This window comes from Octodon degus, unplaced genomic scaffold, assembly GCF_000260255.1.
Source record: "Octodon degus isolate 3935 unplaced genomic scaffold, OctDeg1.0 scaffold00078, whole genome shotgun sequence".
Classification (NCBI taxonomy): Eukaryota; Metazoa; Chordata; class Mammalia; order Rodentia; family Octodontidae; genus Octodon; species Octodon degus.
The window spans coordinates 7,585,563-7,592,909 of NW_004524654.1; the positions used below are offsets into that span (position 1 = coordinate 7,585,563).

The 7,347-nt window shown below is 44.1% G+C and overlaps 1 pseudogene; it reads left to right on the plus strand.

Moving 5' to 3' along the window:
- LOC101576785 overlaps positions 1-1,869 on the plus strand; it is a 17,619-nt pseudogene extending 15,750 nt beyond the window's left edge.
- Positions 1,870-7,347: the final 5,478 nt, after the last annotated feature.

The window sequence follows — 7,347 nt, forward strand, 5'->3', positions numbered from 1 at the left end:
CCATGTGGATGAGTCACGGCCAATGCTTGGCCTATGTGCTCTCTGTGAAAGCCTGAGAGAGTGTCTTCTCCCCATGTGACTCTCCTTAGGCACACTCTACTGCTTTATTTTCTTGAGTTGAAGTTTCAGGACATTTATTTCAAGAACTGGCTTGCTTTGTTTAATTTCTGTCCTCTGGGGTTTTTTTGTTGCCTCATTAGCTTGAACGCTTTCGGGAGAACTCCTAAAGCTTCAACTCCAATTAGCAGGCTCTCCTGGGAGGAAGAACTCGCCGGCCACGTCTAAATGAGTTCTACAACCTCACCGAATTCGATTTCCACAAAAGAATGTGAAAATCATCCTAGATAATTTAGGCAGCAATTTCATCTGACAAATGTGAGATTTGAGTCGTTCAAATAAAAAAGACATGGAAAGCAAAAAATGGAGTGGATAAATGAGAGCACATATATGACTAAAATTTTAATATCTATTACTCATAGAAACCTTTTCCCTAGGTTTACTTCTAAATAGGAAAGGCCAATCTGTGTGAGAACTGAAAATTGAGAAGTAGTATTGACATTGCTTTGATACTGCCTGATACTTTGCCTGAGTTTCGAGCACAGTTAATTGCCCCTTCCCTAGGTATTTGAAATGAACATTTCACAATGGCAGTGACAGAATACTAAGGGGCAGTGGCAATGACTGCCCCCCGGAAGGCTCTTCATTGTAAAGTGATGCTAGATTCTTAAGCTAAGAACTAATTAATGTGAGGTTTTAAGCAGAACTTGATCAAGCACGGCTTGAAGTGGGGGTGTTTCTCCCAAAGGAGTGCTTCAAGTATCTTGAGGCACTGCGAATGATTTAGCACTGTCGTTCTGATTAAAATTGATTTCTGGACCTGGGTGTATTCCTTTGAGCATCTCAGTTCTGCCAAATACTTCTTTGAGAACATGTTAATTTTTAAAGCCTGACAAAAGTAATTTGATAACAAGGGTACCGAATAAAATATATAATCAGACTAACTAACGGCATGAGTTAGAAAAGGAGCTTAGCAGTGCAATGCGGCTGCTCAAAAACTGCTTCTGAGGTGACACTGCAAGAAATTTCACAGCTCAGTAAATATCAGATTTGAGGCCTGGGGATATAGCTCAGCAGCGCAGCACCTGCCTGGCCAGTGCAAGGTCCTGAGTTGGATTCCTAGTACAAAATAAATAAATAATCAAATTTATAATTAATATATTTAAGATATATAGTTTGCCAATGTGGCAGAAATCACAAGTTGCTGACCCAATAGCCAGTTTCTCCATTGTCTTTACTCACAGAATCCCAATTTTGTTCTGGGCATAGTGTGACCAATTAAAATATTGCAGCCAGGCACCTATAGCCGTAAGCACTTGGGAGCCTAAGGCAAGAGGATTTCTTGAGCCCAGGAGTTCAATACCAGCCTAGGCAACATAGTTAGGCTTCCTCTCAAGAATAAACAGTCAGAAAGGGCTGGAGAGATGGCTCAGTGGAATAAGCGCCTCCCTGGCAAGCGCAAGGGCCTGAGTTCAATCCCTGGTTCTGCCAAAAAAAAAAAAAAAAAGAACAAACAGGCACCGTGCCTCACACCTATAATCCCAGCACTTGGGAGGCTGAGACAGGAGGATCTCAGTGAATTTGAGGCCAGCCTGGGCTATAAAGTGAGCCTGAAGGCCAGCCTGAACTGCACTATGAAACTGTTTTTTTTTTTTTTTTTTTTTTTTTTTTGCAGAACCAGGGATTGAACTCAGGCCCTTGTGTTTGCCAGGGAAGTGCTTATTCTACTGAACCATCTCCCCAGCCCTGAAACTGTTTTTTTTTTTTTTTTTTTAAAGTGCCTGCTTAGGCAGACACAAGGACCGGGGTTTGAGCTGTGGCATGCTATGCTGGCCCTGCCCCTAAGGCACACTGAGATGGGGAGATTGAGAATGGGCGTGGTGGTACGTGTCTGTAATCCCAGTGCTTGGGAGGCTGAAAACAAAGAAGATCACTGCAAGTCCAATCTGTGGAGCGAGACCCTGTAGACCCTGTACTAAAGTATAAAAATAAAAAAATAAAAAGGGAAAAGAAAAGAATCAGCAAACAAATATGTAAAAAAGAATTGGCCTCCTAGTCTTTCTTTCAGTTGGGGGCACCATATAACACGCTTTTGGCCAATTCTTAACTCTACAACCAGTGACTTAGGGGGCTCCTGGGAACCTGTGCATTATCCTTTTCCACTTCCTGCCTGACTCATGGACATGATGCTAGACAGTAGAGGAGCCATCGTGTTGCCAGGAGATGAAAGTAAACAACCTTGCAGTGGTAGAGGGAGCTCAGAGGAATGTGTTCCTTGAGCAGTGGCAGTAGCCTGGACTCTCCCCTTTGAACGCTTACCACATGAAGGAAAAAACCCTCCTCGGTAAAGATGTTGTGCAGTGAGCTTTCTGTTTACATGCATCCAAATGCGGTGTAGATGGAAACATTCAATATTTCCACTTTTGGGTATTTCTTAAAGCTCTGATAAGACAGAGGTAACGATATCACTACTGCAGTAAATCCTCAGGGCCAGGAACAAAACAGAAGGAGAGGAAGGAGGGCTGGAGTCCCACCATCCCCATCATAGTGGGCCCCAGCCCCTAAAGTCCTATTACCTTCCAGTCGCACTGGGCACCAGTGCCTGGGCACTCTCGGGACAGTCCGGATCCAGCTAGAGCAATGGGAATCATCTTGGCCCAGAAGGCTCTGTTTCCTCAGTGAGGATGATTTCCACTGCTCTCAAAATATCATCTCCAAAGAGGCAGCAAGGGCATGAGGCTACCCTGACTGGGTGGCTGTGGTAGATACAGATGCATGTAGATTCAAAGTGCTAATTTTGAAAATCAGAATCACTCTTGGGGATGGGGAGATGGCTCAGTAGAATAAGCACTTGCTTGACAAGCACAAGGGCCTGAGTTCAATCCCTGGTTCCACCCTCCTGCTAAAAAAAAAAAAAAAAAAAAAATCAAAGAATCATTCTTGTCCGTCTTAGTTCTCTCTTTACCTCATTGCACAGAATTTGACCAGCTAGCTCCAGATTCATTCCCCCAAAATTTAGCTTTAAGCTTGATTAGCAAAATTCAGGTGTGTGTGTGTGTGTGTGTGTGTGTGTGTGTGTGTGTTTTAAGAATGATATATTTGTTGAGACAGTGTTTCTTAGAAACAGTAAGCCTTTCCAGGACTGCAATTAATAGACTTCATAGGTCAAAAAATATCATCTTATTTGAACTTTGAAAAAAATACACTGAATAATGAAAATAATACTATAACATGAATGGCCTGGCCACAAAGAAACATCTTGTGATGTGAATGTTTTTTACATAAAGGTAGTCACTTTTGCATGCCATCATATTTTGTATTTACTAGTGATTTCTGGAAGAGTTCCACAGAGTAAATATTGTCTAGTTACCATTAACCTAACTAAGTGGCCACACCATGGGTCGAGGACTTCCACACACCTTAAACATCTCGAGATGCAGCAAGAGTACTCATCTAAAGGCAATGACACAGATTTTGTAAATCCAATCTCTCCTCCTACAGAAAGATAACCTGAACCACCATCCATATAGCATCACCATCAAATAATGTAACTGCTACAGTTTGTGTCTAGATGTCCTCCCAAAACTCTACGCAGCCATGGGGCAGCTTCTAGGGCTTTGGGTGGATTCACGGACCAATGCTGGGATTATGGGTGTGAGTGCTACCCCCGCCCTGAGGCAGGCAGCCTGCATACAATATAAGGGAGTGAGAGGGGCTCGCGCTCTGGAACCTTTCGCTCTTGTTGCCTTTGCTGTTTCTGCTGCCATGAACTGCTGCCCTCTGCCACGTGCCGCTCTGCCTTGAGCCAGCTGAGTATGGACTGAAACCTCCACAAACTATGAGCTAAATAAATCTTTCCTTCCTTAATTTTGGTTGTCAGGTATTTTGTCTTAGCAATAAGAGAAAACTAACCAAGAAAATAATATACTTAAAAATTAGAGTCCAAAAGAAAAAGATGAAAAGAAAGGTAGAAACCAGGTATGACTCTAGGAGGCTTAGGCAGGAAGATGACAAGTTCAAGGCAGGCCTGGGCATCTTATGAGACCACATCAAAAAAAAAAAAAAAAAAAAAAAAAAGACTGGGAACCTAGCTCAGTGTAAAGAACTGGCTGCAATTCTGTTGCTATAGTTTACAACTGGATGTCCCTCCTAAAGCCTCATATACTCCTGAGGGAGGAGATGGGATTCAAGGGGCATGTCACCTTCCACTAGAGGGGGTGGGGGTGGGGGCCTGGTGGGATGTGGGGGTGGAGCCTGGTGGTAGGAGGAGGGTCACTGAGGGCATGGCTTGGAAGAGTATCTCTCCTCTTCTCCCTTGGCTGCTCTCTGCTTCCTGTGAGCCAGGCTCAGGGGGTCTCAGTTGGGAACAAGACTACCAGGTCATATGTATTATATTTTGCAGTTTGTTTATGTCCAGAGGCTTTGCAAGACCCTGAGATTAAGGGTGGCAGACAGTTAATCTGGTAGAGGAAATTTCAAGGCCCTCAAACCTTCAGGCTATGGTTGGGTACTGTTGAGGGCTCTTGATTCTTGTAAGTCAACATAGCAAACAGCCCAGAAGAATCGTTATAAAATTTTGAGTTTTCCCAGAAAGGATTTGCCAGTAAGGTTTGGACCTGCAAAGATAGAGCAGAGACCTTGGTTGCTGAAAAAATAAGCATTAAAAAGAAGCCAAGTACTTTGGAACAGGACCATGGGGAAAATACCTTGAAGGAATGTGAGGATCCAGCGAGGCTCAAACTTCACCCTGAGGAACGAGCCCAAGGGTGCCATGCAGCAGCAGGATTCAGTTCACAGTGCTCAGCCATCAGCGACTCAGAGGCATCTGCACTCACTGGCAAGAGGCAGAAGGGCTCAGCTACCCTGCCGGCATCAGACCTTAGCACCCTCCACATGGCTCTGGTTTTAGGCACATGCAGAATGCAAGAGTCATGGAGTTAGAGAAGCTTCTGCTCAGATTACAGAAGCAGGCCAGGAAGATTAAACAGTGTCCCCTCAAGAAGGCCATAAATAAAGCTGTGAGGATGGTGCAGGAGAGACCTCAGCATGTTGGAGGTGCCGGGAAAGTGAGACGTCTGCAGAAAGCCACAAGGAGTAGTGAAGCTGAGCTGAGAGAGGCCTCTGACCACAGATGGCTTCGGGTGTTGGGCATGGACATGGGATCTGGGGTTTGCCCTGCCGGATTTTTCAGTCTTGCTTTAGTCCCCTTCCTTTTCCTTCCTCTATTTCTCCCTTTGCAATGGGGATGTTTATTCTGTGCCTATGGTTTTTAGGTTCTAATTTTTACAGAGGGTCACAGCTGAGAGCGTGCCTTAAATCCCAGTAGAGACTCTGGACTCCAACTTTTCAGCAATGCTGAAAAGGACTTGGGGAATTCTTAGAGATGGATTAAATGAGTTTTGTGTAAGTGGAGGTGTGTGAGTCTTTTGGAGTGCTGGGACAGAATAATATGGTTTGTATCTGGAGGTCCCCCCAAAATCTTAAGCACTCATAGCTCGGGCTTTGGGAAGGTGATCATAAGGTAATATTCAATTCTTGGTTCCAAAAAAAGAAAAGAAAGGCAACATTTTCAGATCTCAGGGCTAAGGGGCTGTCATTCAGCCCCCTCCACTAATGCTCTTGGAGCTCGCAGAAAGTTCCTACCAGCAGATAACCAGCAGGCATAGTTTATTTTCTGCTTTGTCTTTTTCCATCCTCAGAAAACATGTTCATTTCTGAGCAGCTAAGACAGGCGATGCCTTACTCTGTTTGGATTATTGTAACAAAAATACAGACTGGGTGGCTTAAACAACAAATTTACTTTCCACAGTTCTGAAGGCTGAGGAGTACCGGCTGATCTGGCCTCTGAGGGGCCATTTCTGTTATGTACAGTTTTCTTCTTGTTTGGTCCTCACATGGCAGAAGAGGGCAAGGGAGCCTCGTGGGCACTCACATCACTCGGAAGGACCCTACTGCAGGAGCTGAGGACCACCCGACATCTGGGAGGGTCAGGCTTCAGCCTATGACTTTGGCAGAGGAGTGATGCAGGCTGTTGCAAGCAATGGCTCTTCTGTAGCAAAAAGAATTATATTTTCTAAGAAATCAGTGTGGCAGTATTTGTGACTCATTCATAAAACTGTTTGATTGTCTTCCATCAAGAAACTCCTACAAAATTAAGTTAATGAGCAGTGGAGGTGGAGACCACATTGTTTGATGTCTCTTACCATTAGCTACCATTAGATATGATTTGCAGACAGAATATAAAAACTATGAGCAGTCACCACTGAGTCATTATCGCCACCTTACAAACTCAGCTTGTGACCTTAAGATGCTGCCAAATGCTCAGTGAACACAGTGGCTTTCCTGGCTTGAGAACCCTAGGATGAGAGGGCAAACACCATTAGCAATAAGGTCATCTGGGCAGGAGTAAGCCTTTTTGGAGGCCCAGAATTTAAACTTGCTCTGCTTTTTTACTTTTATATTTTTAATTTTTTATGTATTTAGCACAGGGCCTACAGGGTCTCATGACGTAGCTCAGACTCGTAGTGACTCTCCTGTTTGTGGCCTCCCAAGCGCTGGAATCACAGGTGTGCGCCACCAGTCCAGTCTCAGGGCTGGCACAGCACGCCGGGGATTGAACCCCCAGTCCTGGCGCTCTGCCTAAGCTGGTGTGTTAGTCCGCTGAGCTATCTGGCTGGCTCTGCTTTTTTTATTTCTTAAGAAGAAAAATAAGCACCATACCTTTTCCCCCACCCCCTCTTTGAGGCGGGGTCTCACTCACCATGCAGTTCCAGCTGCCCTTGAGCGCATCGTGTAGCCCAAGCTGGTCTCAAACTCACAACCATCCTCCTGTCTCACCCTCCTGAGTGCTGGGATTACAGGTGTGTGCCACCATGCTCAGCCTAACACTTTACATTTTATTCAGATGTATTTTTACAACTTCTGTAGTGGAAAGGAATATTATTGTTTATTTAAATGTGTCTGCCTTTCATCAGTGTAAAGCCACATTTTTTATATTAGTATTTTAGTCTTGGTTTTTACAAAAGTCTCATTCTTTTTAATTCTTTTATTTTTTTGGCGGAACTGGGAATAGAACTCAGGCCCTTGCTCTTGCCAGGCAAGCACTTATTCTACTGAGCCATCTCCCTGGCCCGAAGGTCTCATTCTTTAGTAATATATTCGTTCTATTTAGGAAATCAGGTCACAGTGAAGAGAGAGTTGAATGAGTCTCGTGAATCTTTTCATTTAAAATAGACTTGGGGATATTTTATGCATTAATAATTTCTTTTAAAAAATCAAATTGTAGGGACA